Raw genomic sequence first — 19,733 nt, 5'->3', positions numbered from 1 at the left:
ATGCCGAGTCTTTACCCTTTGTACCTAAGCCATTGGCGTTACTTAACCAATAGGTAGTTTTCATAGTATGGCTTAAAGAATAACTTGCCTTGGACCCTGCTTCCATCATTGTAGCAGCACTCACAGTGAATGACATCGTCACTTAATATGGGTTCTCTTGCATTTATTCTGTTCCCATAGGCCTGAGCTCAACAGAACTTCGAGTTCAAACCCACTTACAAAAAAAGTCACTGACTGCCTCTAAATGTCTTCTTTAATCCAGGCTGCTTTTGTCCCACAAAGACGAAACTGAAGGCAGGTGAAACGAAAGTAGCAGGGAGATCTGCATGGCGGTGTTTAGAGTCTGGGCACCAAAGCCAGATGTAGCCATGCGTCTCCCAGGACTTGTCTGTTCAGTCAGGGGAGCCCAGACCTAGGATAGCGAACTGTCACCAAGAGACCTGCCCTGGCTCTTTCAGTGGAGCTCTGGTGGTTTTCTTGCAGCAGAGCCTTGCTCACAGGGCACAGCCCGCGGTCTGAAGAACTGGGTTCTTCTTCCTTGTGTTGATGTCACATGGGCCTTGGCAGAGCCCCACCACAGATGGGGCCACTTGACATGCGTATGTTTTGATTTTGTGGTGCCTGCATGGTAACTAGATCTGCCTGTCAAGAAAATTAATAAAATGGATGTGACACTGATTCTTCAATGTTATTACCGGCAGAGGGAACTTCTGCCCGGCTTTCCTCGGGACCCTGATGGGCCTCACCTCTAAAGCCGAGGACGTTTCTTCCAGCCCCCCTAATCCCATTGCCAAGTTCCTATTTAGGAAGAGCCTGTGGGAAAGGCTGGCCCAGGCCCTGGTGTAACTGAAAACACATTTCCCTCCCAGGGTTCTGTTACTTCACTGTTTCTCTTCAGGGCCAGCTCTCCCATGTTTGGAGGCAGCTCTTGGCACATGACCTTTGACAGTGAGGTGGTCTTTGTGTTAGAATTTGCTAAGGGCATAACCTACAAGTAATGTGACTTCCTTTCCTACATTTTAATCTTTAGAGTAAGGATAGTCTTATTTCCCATTCTATATTGTCATCTATGTGTGCTGACCCCTCAATCCTAGAGCCACTGTCTCTTCTAGGACCTCAGGAAAACCGTCATGTTATCCTATCCTTGGAGTGTGTGTGTGCGTTTTTATATTATTGCAAAGCATTTGCATGTTTTTGTTTGGGATGAGTGCGGGTGGAGAAGGGAACCTGGAAGTGGACTCTTGTTTACATCAGCCACTTACAATGCCCCCAACAACGCCCCCAACAATGCCCCCAACGCCCTGCTACGGTAGAGAGTCCATCAGCATCTCCAGCAGGATGAGGCTTTGGCAGCACTTCATCCTTTGGGAACGCTTAGCAGTTATTGAAGCCACAGGGAGATGTGAGCCCGCCTTCTCCCTGGATCTGGACAGGTTGTGTCTGTTTCCTAGTTATGCAGAACATATTATGATCTGCTTCTGCTCAAAGGGACAAGATAAGCAAGACTTTTAAAAGTGTAGATGTGCCACTGGCGGAAGCTCGGTGGCTGTCACTGGCGCCTTTTATTATGTATGGGACCAAAAGTCCAAGACCCAAGCTGAGGACAGTAAAGTTGAACAGAAATAAGAGCTGCCACTGGAATATAGAATTAAGAAGGAAAAAAAAAAGCCCCCGGACTATAGATGAGAAGAAATATGTGGGGGTAAATAAACTACTTACCCTCCTACTGGATACTCTCAATGGCCAAACCTAAGGGCCCCAAATTCTGTACCTTTTAAAATTTAGACATCCTTTGGATATGTCACCTCTGAATGGACCTAAATATTTTGGGATTGATTGATATTTTTAACCTACCTTTTTTAGGAGTAATGAGTTATTTGACTTTGGTGATTGCTATAGAAATTTTTGGTTTCTGGTTTTTTTTTTCCTCCCATGAGTATTCATTCTTAGTTTATTCCATTTCTGCTTCAGTGCATTGCCTTTACTGTTAAGATGCACTGGCATTTATAAATTCATACTAACCATGCATCCGATATCTTTCTGAAAAAGGCCCAAGTTGGTCCCCGGGGGTTCTACAGCTCTGTGGCTGTTCACAGGGCAAGCCAAGTGTTTTTTCCCTAGCAAGGCTTCATTTTTACCCTTGACGTCCCATAATCAGAGCCAGCAGATCCTCTGGTGACTGTGACTTATCTCCTGGCCGGGTACATCCTGTTTACTCTACACTCTCTGATCTCCTTCCACTGGGCGCTCAGATTTTCAGGGAGAGTCTTCTTAATGGCCTCTGGAGAGCCAATACAATGGACTTGTTTAGCCGTCTGCCATCACCTCAGCCCTCAACAAGTGGGCCACACTTTAAAACTGTTGATTTTGGGGGGTTTGTTTTTGTTTTTTAGTTTGTGTAGTTTTAACTTCCTGTTCGGCCTGTAGAGTCTCAGGCTGAGCCTTGACCTTCCATTTTTATGAGTTGGGCTGTTATTCTTACTAGAGGAAGCCATTCTTGCACACAGTGTGTTTGTGTATGTGCTGGTTTCTCTATGAAATTGATTGACTCTGAAAATTGCTTCTCATTTGACATAAAACTTCCAGTTAAGTACATTAAAATAGGTCTCACGATTGCCAGTTATTTTAACTCTGTTGATTTTTGATTTTACATATGACAGAGAGAGAGAGAGAGAGAGAGAGAGAGAGAGAGAGAGAGAGAGAGAGAGAGAGAGAGAGAGAGAACTATATAGCCATGTCCAACTAAAGTGAATCATTTTCGTATCTCCAGCTTGGATTATATTTGTGCACAGGTGGGTGTTTGTATAAATTCCTGTATAAAAAAAAATCTGGTTTAGGAGCTGGAAATATAAAGACCTTTGAATAATTGCCCAAATATACTGAATTCTAACTCCTTTAAGGTCTTGAACTTAATACTGTATCTATATTATTTTATTTTACTCTCCTATTGCCCTACATACATGGGCACTGTCATTAGCTTCACTTTATGGGGACAGACACTATGCAGTAAAAGAAGTGCAGACATTTGTATGAGGGCGGGTATCTTAGAACTGACAAACCCAGGAATCAGTTCCAGCTTTGTCCTTGAGAATACCAAAAGGAAACAAAGGGTGAGGTGATTCCTTAGCAAGTATAGCCACCTTAGTGTGAGGCTTAGTTTCTGGCCTTCATCTGTGGAAAGCATTGATTCAATAGAGATTCTAGAGGCACATATATCCCGGCTGTATTTCAGACAGCACACATAGTACAGCAATGCGCTTATGGCTCTGAACCCCGCTAATATTCGGAAAGCTTCTGTTCTGATGGGGAATGGGTGGACACATGTTTACATAGTCCTGCCAATTAGTCTTGCTCACTTTTGTCTCTGGCCAGCTCCCTAAGGGCCAGAGTCACTGCATCAGACAGGTACGGAGTTCACTTAGGTTATGCTCTCACAAGAAGGAGAATGAACCAGGCTCTTGAGAGGACTGGCTTAAGGGGGTTCTCCCGGGAGAAGGCAAGTGAATCAGGGTTCTCTGGCAAAAGCAAAACAATTGTGTATGTGATGTCTGAATGTGTAGGAATGTCCATGCAGTCATGCATCATATAGTGGCATTTCAACTAGTGGCAGACGGCATATACACTAGGAGTCCCATATTATGCAGTGATGCTCATTCTTATCTTGGTTTGCAGATGAACATACTTTGATGTTTACATAGTGAAATTTACCCACTAGAGCCTCTTATTTAATAGATATGTCTGCATAATTAATCAATGCATGACTCTTATCACCTATCTATCTGTAATCAAGAGAGAGAACGTTTGATTAAAGGAAGTTGATTCACTTGGCATGAGAGCGGAGTCAACAGTGTCCGCACTGGAGCTGCTGGAGAGCTGTAGGGATGGTGCCAATCAGTTTGAAGACCCAAGAATAATATATAGTATATGTTTCCATCCAGATAACAAAGTCAGATTGAGACCCACACTGTAGTTCAAGAGTGAATTGTAGAGAGAACAGGTTTCTAGTGACTCCTAGTTGGTGCTCCATTACAGCTTCTGATGGTCTGGATATGATCCTCCCACAGTGAGAAGATAATCTCTTTTATACCACCACCTCAAACATATTAATTGTATCCGGAAATACCTTCACAGCAATGTCTGGAGCAATAGCTAATATCTAGGAACTTCATGACCCAGTCAAGTTAACACATAAAGTTAGCTGTCACAGCCACCCACTTTTATCTCCTGATGGGTATAAACACTACAGCCCATGTCTTGGTCATCATGCCAGAAGCACAGCTCATCCTCTTGTGAGAGTGTGGGGAGCCTTAAGGTCTCAGGACAGGCCAGAGTTGCCATGGATACGGCTGGGATACTAAGGGTATGTCTTGGACTGTGAACCCACAGAGAAGACTGATCTACCAGTGTTCTTGACTCCACTACCTGTGGCTGATGCTACTCAAAACACAAAGAGCTTCCTGAGAATGGGATGCCTTGCCAGGCTCTCAACGAGGAAAGAGTTCCCAACACAGCTACTCATGCTTCTCTGGGAGTATAAAATATTTTTAATATCATTCAGATATAGTGAAGACTCGCACATTTATGTCTCCAACCACAACCCAGCTGTATCAATGCAATTGTCACTCAGCATTGCCTTTTGAAGGTGGCATCTCCTCTCAGAGTTGGCATTTCCAGAATGAAAGCCCTCTTCTTGTCTGTGTGCTTGCCAGTTCAGTGTCACCGTTTACAGCTGGCAATGCCATCTTTCCCAATACTCACCTTTAGGGGCTTCTTGAACTCCCAACCCAACCTTCTTCAAGCAGCAGATTTCAGTTCAGCCTGACACCCTGATTGGACTTTGAAAACAGGCCCAGATTAATTTTGTTCCTTCTGAAGTCTCGGATGGAGTTGAAGACCAGATAGTTTAGCTTTACAGTTAAGCTTAGTTGTTTAGGGGTTAAGATGTTTTTAGGTCTAGATAGATGTTTTAAGTTGACAGAGATGAGATATGATAGATATTGATTTACATTCAGAATTTTAGGCTTACCAAAATAGGAAATATGTTTTCTTCAAGGTTGCCAAATACAAATAGCCAAAACATTGTGAATGTAACATTAGTATAATTCCTGATTGTTTCATGGTTCTTCTTGCTGTTTGTAGTTTATTTTATATGCGTGTAATAATATAAATATATATGTAAAAAATAAAAAATATTTTTTAAAAAGGGAAGAAAGTAGGCCCAGAATCTGAGCACTTCCCACCAGCTTCATTCTTACTGCCAGATTCAAAGAACCACCATCTTTTCTGGATATACTAGCCTTCTAGATGTTCAAGTCTAGACTCAGCATGTTTTTTCAAACCATCTTCCCCAAAATGAATGAGATCATACTATCTTTTCATAAGTCTACTCATGTCATCCAATTGCCTCAAGCCTAAAATGGTAGCATTGTCTGCCAAGTTCCTGGGATTTTGCTGTCCCTAGTGCTGGCTTGCACCTTGTGTCCCTCACATTCCCTTTACTGGTGTAGGATTTATCCTTGCTTTGGTCCCTCTATCTAGAATGTTCTTCTTTGTCCTAAATAGATGCTTGGTTTCTGTCAAGCTTTACTGTCTTTGCTCACAGCAAAACTTGTCAGTGAGGCAGTCTTTAAAACATCAGGATATTTTTTATAAAGGGATTAAAACCAAACTTTTAATTATAGTATGCAAACAGAAAAGGCTATTTGTAATAAATGTTTACTTTGTTAAATATTCGTCAACTCAGCACTCCCATGTATCCAGGACACAGATTAAGAAATAGCACATTATTGGTACCCTAAGAATTCTCACTTTTCTCACTTATTTTCTAAGTTGGGTAATTGGCTTTGTTTCTTTTATATTCTACGTTACTGAACACTTCAATCTATGAAGATTGTGTGTCACCTCTTTGTGTGTGGAGGGCACGACAGGGTGGTGGCTCTGACTGTAACCTAAGACCTTGCACACACTAGATAGGCACCCTGCCCTGCCTGTGTTGTCGTTTTGAGGCAGTGTCTTGTTATATAATTTGAGTTAGTCTCCAACCCATGGCCTTCTGTTTGTGCTTCACAAGTGCTAAGATTGCCCGGCACATGCCACATCCCCAACAGCACATCATCTATTAAGGGGCACTTGATGTTTCAATTGCTTCTCTGGCAAACTGTAGGACAGTCACGAAGAAACTAAGCTTAGAAGACTTTCCGGGGCTCAGGGGGTTTCTTAGGGGGCAGATGTCACATGTTTCCCTGTTCTCTAGGGAGGATGTAGATGTTCTTTTCTCTCTAGGGTGATAAGATTTCCATGTGGTAAAACACTGGAATCACATTTTAGAAATCCCCATCGCCCTAGCCTGCATGCTCCAGACACATCCTCCTGGCTCTGTGTGTTTGTCTATCCCTTTCCCATGGTGTTGTTTCTTGTTTATTTCTCTTTTCCTTTGTCATGGAAACACTGGGAAGCCAAGGCTACTTGCTAGAGCCTCAGTGGCTAGCTACAGCCTAGTAACAGGTGCTCAATAAATGTGTCTTGAATGAATGAATGGATGCGTGGTTGGATGGATGGATGGATGGACGGATGGATGGACGGACTCCAGTTTAGCCTAGCCAGCCTGTGTTACAGATAGCTCGGTGTGGGGCCCAGAGTAACAGGCACTTAGAATTTGGTATGATTTGGGTTCTGAAATGTCTTCCTCTGCTACTGTGTGCGGTTCACTGGCCCAATTAAAGAGCTTCGGTTCAGCATAAAAAGCTTGAAATGCAAAGCTTTATAATTCTTGGCAAGGTTTGCAAAGAAGCACGTTAGGTTTGGTTATAAACCATCTTGACTGCCAGAAAATATAGTCAGTGGGTTGTTTAAATTCACAAATCAAAATAAACACCCTGAAATTGAAATACATTCGCTAAATCTCAGTATCCTATTTGGGCCAGCGTGATTGTGCATCTTTTTTCCCCTTCCTACTTTAGTCTCTTTAGATCAGAGGCCTTGCCACAAGACGTTGCCCCCTCCGGCATCACCATCCTCTGCCCACGCTCTCTCACGCCCAACTCGAAGCTGAGTAACTTCCATGCAAACTATTTCAAATAAAGAGAGAAGTAATCCGTGAGCTATTAACAGGGATTTCGTTCCCCTATGGCCCTGGTAATTTCTAGAACATTGAATTAAGGAGTTCTCAGACCTTTACAAATTCTCAAGGCAAACATTATTAGCAAAGAGAAGGCCGTGCAACATGTAAGAAGATTGCCAGAAAATGTCAATGGAACTTCTGAATAAAATAAAGAAGCTTCAGCTCTGTCTCCATCTCACCCCACTCCCTCCCTCTAACATGATTAGAAAGTCATTTCATGTGTCTTGTGTGCTCGGTCAGTCAAAAGCAGCGCTACATGATTAATGGTGACAGGGAACACATTTAACTGATTAGTCTTTACTTTGCAGCAAAATGATTTGTGTAAACTGTCTGCCTAGCATTAAAGGTAAAACAAACTTAGAAACCCCAAAATGTTATATTTTCATCTAATATTTTCCTTTTGGTTTTATAGCTGTAATCGCATATGGATTCTTTTATTTAGCTCTTGGCGTGGACTGAACAAAGGGGAAGGCAGGGCAGAGAGATTACACAACGCACACAGAGTCAATGCGCAGGGAGTGTGGAGCCGTGAAAGCCACAGCAGTCATGTGGCTTAATGTGACAACCCAAGAGAAGCTGAGGCGCTCTCTGGCCCCATCATATGCCAGGCTATAGTCACTGGTGTGCAGCAAGGGCCATTGCCTTGACCAGGCCTTTTGACGTTAAACAGAGCCATTTCAGAAACTATGAAGTAACTGCACATGCTCTTCTGTGCATGCAGACGTCACAGGCCTCACCCACCTGGCCTCCCTGCTCTTCTTGCTGCCTCTTCCTACTTGTCCTCTTCTTCTTTCTCCTTTTCACCTCCCCATCACTGTTAGTAACCTTTTAAGAAAGAGACCTCCTAGGGCTATGTAAGCCATACAGACTATAACTGCAGATTCACTTAAGTCCGCTGGCTAGTGACACAACCATACCAAGTGTGGGTCCTCACAGAGCACTGAGGAGGAATCTAGAACTTTCAGTTCTGGGAGTACAAGCCCAGGAGTCAGCATTGAATTAATAAGTTGCGTATTTTGTCACAAACTAGATTTATCTCAGTCCCGTCAGTTTGCATGGTTCTTTTTTTGGGGTTACAAGTTTTACATATTTTTGTTATCCAATTTTTCTCTTTTGTTTTTAAATGTTTGTGCGTGCCTCTGACTGTCTGCCTTTGCATTGCATGCATGCAGTGTCCACCAGGGCCTCAATCTCTGGAATTTAGAGTTACAGCTGGTTGTGAGCTTCCTTCCCAATATGGGTGCTGGGAACTGAGCTTCGGTCCTCTGCAAGAGCAGCTAGTGCTTTCAAATGCCGAGCCATCCATCCCCCCAGCCACAAGGCAAACATTTTTACTGAAATCAGATTTTATTTGTCCAAAAGGATAAGCATTTTTAATAACGCCTGGAAAATCTGACAAGTACAAAGTACCTAAGGTCTCTGACCAAAAGAAAGTTACTCAGGGTCAGCTGGTCTCTGAGAGTGAGAGGTTAATGAAGGGTCTCACTTTGTTCTGCCCAGCTGGTTGAGGAATGGTAGAGCCTGGGGTGGCAACTCACCACATGGTGCTAGAACCTTTCTCTGCACACTAGCATGCACTACTTCCCCTAGAAAAATGCCCCAACAGCAAACACTGCTCAATTATACATTCAAATCAGTAGCTTCTAAGAACAGAAAATACTTCGCAATGTTTGTAAAAGTAATATCCTCGACTTTCTGCCAGCTTTGCCAAACTGTGAAATATAAAAACTAAGAGAGTTTTCTGAGATAGGGAGATGACACAGCATTTAAGAACCCTGGCTGCCCTTGCAGAGGACCTGGGTTCTATTTCTAGCACCCATACCAGGCAGCTCAAAATTTTCTTTGCCTCTAGTTTCAGGGTATCTGACACCTTCTAGCATCAGTGCCTCTATGAGCACTTCACTTAAATGCTGTACATACGGGAAGAAACACACATGCATACACACATACGCGCATGTGTGCACGTACATATGAACACCCACACATAAATAAAATTTCAAACTTAGATAATTTGCAAAGGTAGGAAACATATTCTGGCCCCTTTCCTATGTGCTTCTTAGTGTTAAAACGACCCAGGCACGTATGTCTTCTGAGACTATGATGCTTTCTCATATGGGAGGATTTGCTGCTTCAGTCAAGTGCTTTATCCAAGCAGGGAAGGGGTTTGGTGTTTGGTAATATATTGTGTGTGTGTGTGTGTGTGTGTGTGTGTGTGTGTGTGTGTGTGTGTGTGAGATAAAAAGCCTAGTCCCAATCATCTAAAGGAAGGGTGAGTGTGTCAGAATGCAGTGCAGGAGGCTTCCAGCACAGGGAAGATTTCAGGGAAGGGGAAGCCAGAGCCCGAAGCGTTATGTAGTGTAACAAAAAGGAAATTTTCTAGGAGAAAACACTATGTTCATTCCTAATTCTCTCCAGCCTCTTCTGATCACAATAAAAGAATTTAAGTAACTCAAACAATTTGGGGTGAAGCTGTGAAGTAAGAAATCCCCAATGTTAGTGGAGAAGTCTACTTGCTAGATCCAGCATTGTGTGTGTGTGTGTATGTGTGTGTGTGTGTGTGTGTGTTTTCCATTATAGAAAAATCCTTAAGTATGTGGTCCCATGAAGACTTGGGGATGGCTGCTCTCATCCAAGTCCAATGCCACATATTTTCACATATACGTGTGGGGCCACATATGGCCTCACAGACAACAGAATAGTTTCAAAGCCCCACATTCCCTTATGTTCACTCTGACTTTAGGACTCCCTAAACTCTTAGCCTCTGAGGATCAGGGACCTGCTCTCTTTCACTGAAGCTCCACGTTTTCCTGTGAGTCGTATGATAGTGCCATACATTGAATTTCTTTTCTTTCAGAATCTTTTTTTATTTTTTAGCTCTATCCAAGTTGTTGCCTGTATCAAGACTTCATTCCTTTTGGCTACCGAATGATATGACATTTTTATGGACATGCTGGAGTTTGTTTATCAATTTATTCATGGAACAGGGCCATCAATTAGCTGTTCCCAGTTTTGGGGGCATGGTGGTGGGAGGGGTCATAACAAGAGTTGACGCACATGCTTGTGTGGAGGTTTGTGTGTGTAAATGCCTGTGAATAGGATTGTTCATTTATAAGGGTAAGCTTCTGTTTAACTTTAAAAGAAATTGCTGACCGTTAGCCAGGATATCTATGCCATTTTTATCCTCTCAAACTGTGAGCCCAAGTCAGCCTGTCCTTCCTTCTTCAAGTCGCTTTGGCCAGGACTTTAGTCACATGAGAAAACTCACTAATGTAGGTGCGGACTCAGCCTGCTATAGTTTGGTCCGTGGATTATTTAGAAGTGTATTGCTTAATCTCCAGTGTGGTGTCAAAAGAGGCCCACATTCCTCCACCCCAAATTTTAGAATATTTGTACATACATAGTGAAATATCTTGGTGGTGAGATTCAAACCAAACCCACAGAGTTCACTAACGCCTGACATGTATTTTACACCTATGACCCAAAGATACTTTTATACAGTTGTTAATTGATTCCAGACACGAAACAGTTTCCTGAGGTAGGTTTTATTCTCCTTGTAATGTAATATCTTTCAGATTTTGGAGCACTTTGGAGTTTTTCAGATTAGGGGTGTATAACCTGTGAACAGTTGTACTGTTGAGTTGTTTTGATGAACTTTCTGTTTCCTTGTGACGTTTGACTCCATTTCTCTTTCTTAATTTCGTTTTGAAGAATAGTTGAGATATTAATTTCTAGAGACACTAGTGCTTTTCTTTTGTAGGGCTTTGGTGAAAATGTCTATGTCCCCTCTTCTTTGGACTGGTGTCCTCAAACATGCCAGGCCAGTGCTCTGTCCCTGACTGGTAGTCGCTCAACATGAACCCAACTACACCCTTAAGTTATAAGTTTATTTTCTTTTATAGACTCTATAAATAGGTCATGTTAGAAAGTGCACTCTGTAAATGTTTGTTCATCTATGGGTGTGGTGTTAATTTATTTATTTATGACTCAAAAAAATCAGTATGTTTGGATTTAGTCTTACTACTTCCTGGGTTGCTTTCTGGTTTGATTCATGTGCATTAGTGCTTCTCTTTCATATTCTATTTGAGGCTATTTGGACACTGTCTTGAAAGCTATTTTAATTAACTGTTGATACAGTTAATAAATTTGAGAGTGTATACCCATTTTTAATCATTGTATGCATCATAAGCATTACGCATCTTACATAGTCATTATATATATCAGCCCTGCAGTTTATTAGTGACTGTTTTTATTCTAGAAATTTAACGCTGCATTTTACCTAGCATGCCTAGGCTATGTACATTTGCCTGTTGATGTGTAATATAAAAACATATCAGTCCACGCCCTCATCCTCTCCATTAGCATGATACTGTGGTGTGCATTGCATGCTTGAGTGATGCTAAATCATTTGTCAGGTATCAAATGCAGCCCTTTGTTATCCCAAAGCTCATGATCTCCATGTTTCTGGATTTTGCTGGTGGCCCAGCTCTTCTGCTGTCATTCCCATTCCGTCAGCTTTGACAGTGAGTTCTGTGAGAGCCTCTCGGGGCAGCCGGCATTGTCTTCCTTTGCCGGAGAAGGTCTCTCAGTCAGCCTCATTCCCAGAGAACATTTTTGATGGAGGTAGAATTCTCTAGTTTTCATCTTCCCACGCTTTAAGAAATGCTCTTTCTTGAAAGAAAAGACATGAATTGGTCATGGCATCATCATTTCAGGGCCTTCACAAAGCTGTATTTTAGGATGTAAGGCTGCATTTGAACATCATTGTGCCCGTTGGTACTGTTTTCATCAGATGCTGGTCAGCCTCTGTAACATTCAGTTACTGCTCTCTGTGTTATTCAAGGCATTTTAGAGCATTTCATAGGGCTTGGGATGTAGTTCAGTGGTAGAACATCACTTAGAATGAGGCACTGTGTTCCATGTGTTCCAACAAACACTACAGGGATTCATTATGTATCTGTGGCAATGTTGAATATCAGATCATAGCCCTACACTTGCAAAGGACCAAGTCAAGTGTACACATAGCTGCATATGCACAGATACTTAGTGCAAGACATGGATAGTAAAAAGGGTGATGGTTGTAACTGCAGACAATTTTAGCCTTAATATGTTCGTAACCTTTATGAAGTCCTGTCACAAGTAAGCAAACATATCTGGCCCCGTACCCTTTTTATAATAGAAAGAATTGATTTTTCTGTGTCAGGGTTAATAAATAACTCTAAGAATTCAACTGCTTTTTCTGAACTACCTTTATTACATTAAAGTATGTCCCTTGAAGCCCTAATCTCTCCAGGAATTTTACCATGAATGGTGTTGGAGTTTGTCAAAGGCCTTTTCTACATCTAATGAGATGATTGTTTGGTTTTTTTATTTCAGTTAACTTATTTTGTGGATTGCATTTATTAATTTTCATATATTTAACCATCCCTGCGTCTCTGGCATGAATCCTACTTGATAATAGGATGTTTTTGATATGTTCTTGGATTGTTTGCAAATATTTTATTGAATATTTTTGCATCTATGTCCACAAGGAGATTGATCTGTAATTCTCTTTGTTGAATCTTTGTGTGTTTTGGGTATCATGATAACTGTGGTCTCATAAAATTAATTGGGGAATGTTAAAAAAAAAAGAAAGAAAGAAAGAAATGCTCTTCTTGCTTCCTTCCTTTGTGGTGAGAAGTCCCTCTGTCCTTGTTAGCCAATGAGGGTAGCTTTCTCAGGATCCCGTCATGGCTCCTGTTTTCTCCAGGCTTCTGTTGTCTTTCTAATGTGCCTGGGCTGTTATTCTTCTGGGTCCTTCCTGGGCCCATTCTTGAAATGCTAGCCTATTGGTGAAACTTGGTTCTAGGGTCCCTAGGCCATGAGTGATGGATTTTCTTCTTTAATGTTCCACAGCACTCACACTTTCCGTTTGAATGTTTTAAATCGTCTCATACTACACAGTTTATATTTCTTCATATTTAAATGAGTTGACTCTTTCCTCTATCATCTTCAATGCTATTAAATCCACCCAGGTAATATTTTAGTGACAGCCATGTTCAATTCTGGATTTTACATTTGATTCTTTATTACTATTCATTCATTTTATTGCTGATTCATTTATTAATGTGTGTGTGTGTGTGTGTGCGTGTGTGTGTGTGTGTGTGTGTGTGCGCGCATGTGCGGGTGCACATGCACCTGTAGATGCAAGCAAAGACCAGACATATCATTGAGTGTTCTTCTCTGTCACTCTCTACCTATTTTCTTTGAGACATAGTTTCTCCCTGAACCTAGAGCTAACGTTTTTGAATAGACTTGAATCAAGTAAGCCCCAGCTGTTCTCTTGTCTCTGTCTTTTTCTAATATCTTTCTGTGACATGCAGCTTCTTACATGGTACTGGGATCTGAACTCCAGTCCTTAAGGTTATATAGCAAGCACTCTTAACTGCCGACCCATCTCTTCATTCCCCACTTATTTTCTATTTTTACCAAGTGTTTTGCATTATTATTATTATTATTATTATTATTATTATTATTATTATTATTATTACTTTATAAGTGTGATCTCCTTTAGAACATTTCTGTGAGTGCTAGGATGTGTCAGCTTATTGCAGTATTTTTTTTTCATGAAAATACTGACACCTGCCACTTGTCTTCCCATGTTAGCTTGCATGAAAGTTTTCTTGATTATTCTTACTCTTTATTGTATCCTAGACATTTTCATTATTTTATTATCAGTCTCTGAATCTTGTTATGCCCTGGTCAGCATCTAATAGAGTTTGATTTAGAGTACAAGCTCTTCTTGGCCTTCTGTGAATTGTGAATTCCGGTTTTGTTTTTTCATCTTAAAGGTTTAGATGTACTGTTTGGATCTCCCCTGTCTCAGCCTCAGGATGGGTGGTGCTTTAATTCTCAAAGTCAGTATCTGCTGTGAAGAGCAGGTGTTCCCAGACACAGCAGAAGGTGAACCCTGAGTTTAGAATAGTTCTGTGAGTTGCTTCCCCAAGATCTTTCTCTTTGATCTCTGCAATGTTTTCAGATCCATGGGCCTTTCCTTCCTTGATGCTCTAGCCAGGTGAGATTTTAGACATCCTGTTTTGTTGTGGACTTTCCACGTTCATGTAGACTAGTAGAAAAAGAGAGAGAAGAAGCAACAGAACGCTATTTTCACTGTCCTGGGACCAAGGTCCGATGACCCTCCTACCTCCTTAACCTTCTTCTGGATTGAGTTGTCACATCTGCTACTGTCCCCTTTGGATAGCCTGGGAGCAAGGCACAAAAACAAGTAGCTGGAAAGAATGGAAAAACAACACTCATTTCCCACATTCCCTCTGAGTGTGAGTCCTTCCCTTTCCTGTTCCTAGAGCCGGAATGGAGGTCCTAGAGCTTTCTTTGTCTGCAGTATGGTGGCCACTTTCAGGTTTGAATTGCTTTGAGGTGAGTCCACAGGATACCAAGGGAGGCTATGGCCAACACACTGTGGGTTTGGTAGCATGTCCAGCTGTAGTCTTCTTCCTTGGCCTCCTTGCTGGTATGTATTGCTCAGAGTCTTGAAATAGCTGCTACAGTATTCTCTTTGGGGCTATTCATGGTGTTCAGTTCAGGTAGACTGTAGTTAGAATGTATCACCCAAAAGGAGAAACTCACTTGTCTCTTTACAAACTGCTAGTGCCCCATATTTCTAAAACAAAGAGAGCATTGTCTCTCTTGCATTGTCATCAACACCTCCCATTCTAGTGTGTCAATGGTCATTCCCTTTGGGGAACCATTGAACTAAACAACCTTTGGCCAAAGGCAATGAATATCAAAACCTGACAAGCTTCTGGACAGGTGGCAGCAAGTTATCTCCTGGTGGAACAATGTGAGATGGCTATTTCAACCGCAAAAACCGTTCGCTGACTTAGAGGAATGTTGGGACATCAGTTAAAAAGGTGCTGAGATCAATTTAAGCCTCCTTCTGCCATCTTGAAAAATTGCACTCCATAAAACCTTTCAACTGGGGATATTTTTTGTAGTTCTAACCATTAACTGCCACATGTATTTCATGGCAACAAGAGCGATGCGGTCCCCTTGGTTGGTGTTTCAAGTTCACAGAGATACTGCTGTCCTGCCTTGAAGACTGTAGTCCGTGCTCACTAGGGGATGAAAAGTGGATGGAATTAATTGCATGACTTAGAAACACTGCTTATTCTTTCCATAGCCTGTTTGTAGACGGGCCATTTCTGGCGCCCTGAGAAGTAGCATGGTTCTGTGCCCACTGAGTCTGCTGTAAAAGGGGTCTGAGTGTTCACTTTGCACGCTCGTGTCCTTCCCACCATTGTGCCCAAATGCCCAGCAGAGACACAGGAAGAGAGGGTTTCTGAGGGTTCAGTCTCTGTTTGCTTAGTTCTGTGCTCAGAGCTAGGGCTTAACAATGGAAGGAGCACGCTATGGAGAAGGGTTCCCTGCATGGCTGACAAGAAGGCCAGTGTTACAACAGGAACTGGCTCTGGATGACGTTCTCCCTGGGGCCCTCCCCTAGTGACATACTTCTTCAGACAAGCCTCACAGCTCAAAGTTTCGACAGCCTTCCAAAACCTCCTCAACAGCTAGGAACTAGGTGCTCATCAACACGAGATTGGGGTGATATTTCATTTCACACCATCAGCAGCCCCCCTACACTTGTCCGTGTCTGTTCGCAGCTTCCATGTTCATGCCATTTGTCTTTAGGATAGTGGGGCCACTCCTTTTCGTTCCCTTTTGTTTTTATTTCCTGAGGAGCTCACTTTGGTTTCCTGTTTCAGCTAACCTCTGTCTGCCAGTGGGAAGACCAGTCCCATTACAGATAGGCACCCTCCATTTTACTTTATTAGATTAGCAAGGAAAGAGCCAGCAAAGGAAGGAACTTGGTGCCCTTTTCAGAATGGAATGAGGCATCCAGCTGAACTGTGGTTAAGGCGGGTCACCCACAGGTCCCCGAGCATCTGTATCTGTTTCTCTATGTGTGTGTATGTATCTGTAGATCAGGGTGGTACCCAAGTCTACCACCACAGCCCACACCTCTCCTGTTAATCCCTGCTTGTGAAGTCTGGGCCACTTGCACGGTATGCAAGGCAAGGTGAGGAAGATGGCCAGACTAATTTAGGATGTTTTGCTGCGAGATTTTGGGTGCTTTATTCTGTTTCTAACCTTTACCTGTCTGGCAAAATAAAAGGAAAAGCTTAAGGTTGTTGGGAAATTAGCAATGCTCAAAAGCACCCAGCCCTGGCTTCATCCATCCTGCCCTTCTTGGGAGCGGTGGCCAGTCCTTCTTGCCATGAGACTAGAAACTAGGTTAGCACCTGATGGGAGAAGATAAAGGACAAAGCCTGATGGCTCACTGTGCTCCAAGGTGGCATGAATCATCTCCCTACCTATAATGCTTACAACCCTACGTCACCAGCATGTTTTAGATGACTGATATTGGGTTAGGTCCCCTGAAACGCTTAGTGGGAAGATGCAAGATTGGCAGAGTCTGGCTGCATTTTCTCAACCATCAGCCTAAATGGCACCAGTTCCCCAACCCCCATTAACCTTTCTGTTGTTAGTCCCGCACCTCCTCAAGTGTTCATGATTTTATCTGTGTACTCACAGGTGAAAACAGGGTGCATCTGTTGGCCTTCCTCCAGGCCCCTGAACCAATGGAGAGTTGCTGAGTGTTGACCTTACCCCAGGTTATATATGTTAATAAGAACCCACCCAGCAGGTACAGCCACTGGCAGGGAAAACAACTGTAAGTTGGGATGAGCCACCTTCCCAGGACTCAGAGAGAGAGAGAGAGAGAGAGAGAGAGAGAGAGAGAGAGAGAGAGAGAGAGGAGAAAGAGAGAGAGAGAGAGAGAGAGAGAGAGAGAGAGAGAGAGAGAGAGAGAGAGAGAGATGGAATCTCCTGTGCCCTCCCCCGTCATTGAAGTGCCTATCCACTTGAACTTGCTCATGAGTCCAGTGAGCTTTGGGGATAGAATGAACCCTCCTTGCCAGACAGGACCATCACAAGTCCTCTGCCTCATCTCATGGAATAACAGCTGCAGGATGAGGGCCAGCCTGGCAGTTTTCTGGGCACACGGAACTGTAACATGTGCCAAGACCTCACTAGAAATGAAGGGAGGCGAAGAAAATACACTCTGCAGAAGTGTCTTAGGAGGCATAAAATTTGTGGTTAGATGGAATACTCTAGTAAGCTAACAGAGTTGGGTCTTTTTTTCTTATTCCAGAAGGAATAGAACAGTAGATACTTTCTCCCTTGCTTTCTACGAGGCCCAGGTTGGCTGGCCTGCAAACCTTAGCAAAGAGGAGAATGCGAAAGGAGTCCAGCACTGAATTATTGTAGCAGTAGAGGCTGAGGTTGCCAACCAGATCGTTTTATATTTATTTACTTACTTATTTTAAAATTTTTCCTAATATTCAGCCTCGTCTCAAAGTGCAGCCAAACTTGTATTTAAAAAAGTAATAGTGTTTGAGGACACTAGAGACAGTTATGTAAGTAAAGTGATGAGTACCTGGTTCTAACCCCTGGAACCAAGTTTTCACAAAAAGGAAAATAGCTGGAGAGATGGCTCAGCATTTAGAGCACTGGCTGCTCTTCCAGAGGATCCGGGTTCAATAATCAGCAGCACATGGTGGCTCACAGCTGTCTGTCACTCCGGTCCTGGGAGTCCAGCGCTCTCTGCTGGCTTTCACTGGCACTTGTGCACACATAGTGCAGACATACTAGCAGGCAAGAAGGAGCGGGGAGTGTACCAGGCATGTGGTAGCACATGCTTTACAGTCACATCTCTAATCTCTAGGGAAGTGGAGACACTGGGGCTTGATGGTCAACCAGTCTAGGCTCTTGGTGAGTCCCAGGCCATTGAAAACACCATGTCTGAAAAAGATGTAGATGGCACTTGAGGGACAATGTCCAAGGTTATCCCCTTGTCCCCACATGCTTCTACACATTCACATTTACATGTACACACACACACACGCACACGCACATGTACACAGACATGGACACGGACACAGACATGGACATACACCCATCCACAGTGTTTGGGAAGTTGCTGGTTTGTTAGCATGTCCATCATGTGAAGTGAAGATTTGCCATGCATCAGTTCAACATGAGCCCAGGAAGTAAGGCTGGATGTAAGGTCTAAGGCCATTTAAGAGGGAGAGGAGAAGTAAAAGCAGAATGGAGCACCTGTTGAAAGTAGTGGCAAGCATCATGTCTACAGCCAGATCCATCCTGTTTCATTTAGGCCGTCGGAGTCTTCTTAGCCCCAGGCTCCCTTTGGAAGTCTAGGCTTGTCTAGCCTGGTTACTGTTTACAACAGAGAAGGCTAGGTTAGGCCATCCTGCATCATCTTAATGGGGCTACCCACACATGGCCTGTCTCCTGTTTGGGGAGATTTCCTGTCATTTCTTCCAAGTAGTAAATTCTTCTCTCCTTATCATGTGTGCTCAGGGCCATTAGGAAAGTCTATAGAGGACAAGATGCACTTCTGCAGAGTTCTAGTGTGTTTCTCCTTAATCCAGAGGGCCATTCAATGAACAGTGATGCTCCAGCTCTTTCTAGCAGCAGCTCAGTAGTGAATCACAGGCCTAGCATCTCACCAGCTTACATGCATTTGAACAATAGAACACACCTTCATAATCCTATCACCACCATCACCATAGTCACTCCGGTGGACCCACAATGACCGCTGACATTTATAGAACATCCCCAGAGTGACACTCAATAAATGACACAGAGTGACTATGCCACATGCGTTTGCCAGGCCCTGTGGCACTGAACGTATCACCTCACTTGAACTGCCTTCCTAGAGGCTAGTGCTACCGCCATTTTGCAGGTAAACAAGGTTATGCAGTTTGGCTGAGAGACAGCGAGGCTGGGACTCAAAGTAGGGTTTTCTTAGGCTTGAGCACTTCCCTATTCTGTTCCTCCGATTAGTGGGCACTCAGAACTGTGACTACCCTGCCCCCAAAAGAAAATTGCTAAGCCCAGCTAAATACCACAGTAATTTGTATACTGCCCACTTCCCCTCCCTGAATCAGATGCCTTTGTGATGAGGCTGGAAACCCTCTCTGGGAAGCTGCATAGCAGTCACTTCTAACTTCCTGTGAAAATATTCTCTAACTGGCAGGAGATTGTCCAGGTAACAATGAATGCACAGCAAACCGGGCAACTCTGCCTTTGGTACCTGGCTCACAAATAACCCATTTGGCTTCCCAATCACCCTGATACCTAAAAACAGCACACTTTATGCTTGAGGCTGCAATGGCTCTGTTCAGCCAGAAAGCAAAACTTTATGACCAAACCCTTTGCTCTGAAATGAAATCTCGTCTCTTTGGCTCGACTTTATTAGGCCATATTGTACAGCGATGGGAGACATAAGTATCCAGAATCTGCTGTCACTAAAATGGGACTGGGTTGGCAAGCGTCTTCGTCCTCACATTCAACACTGTGTCCTAAAATGGGAAAGTTGAATAGAAATTAGGCATGCAAACCAGGGCCATTTTCTGAAACTTTATTTTTTAATTGAATTAAATATAGATATGTACATTGGTATTGAATCTGCACAGCACATATACAGATGGAAACTGAGCTATTAGTGAGGTCATGGGATCAATGGCGAGACACT

The 19,733-nt window shown here is 43.0% G+C and overlaps 1 protein-coding gene across 13 annotated transcripts in view; it reads left to right on the top strand.

Moving 5' to 3' along the window:
• Positions 1-19,733, top strand: part of Kcnma1 (potassium calcium-activated channel subfamily M alpha 1) — a 699,737-nt gene that overhangs the window by 506,593 nt on the left and 173,411 nt on the right. The gene's annotated exons all lie outside the window — the stretch shown is intronic.

Source organism: Acomys russatus, chromosome 3 (genome assembly GCF_903995435.1).
Source record: "Acomys russatus chromosome 3, mAcoRus1.1, whole genome shotgun sequence".
Lineage (NCBI taxonomy): Eukaryota > Metazoa > Chordata > Mammalia > Rodentia > Muridae > Acomys > Acomys russatus.
Note: the sequence above shows the minus strand (reverse complement) of the source record. Positions and strands in the feature narration are given on the sequence as shown.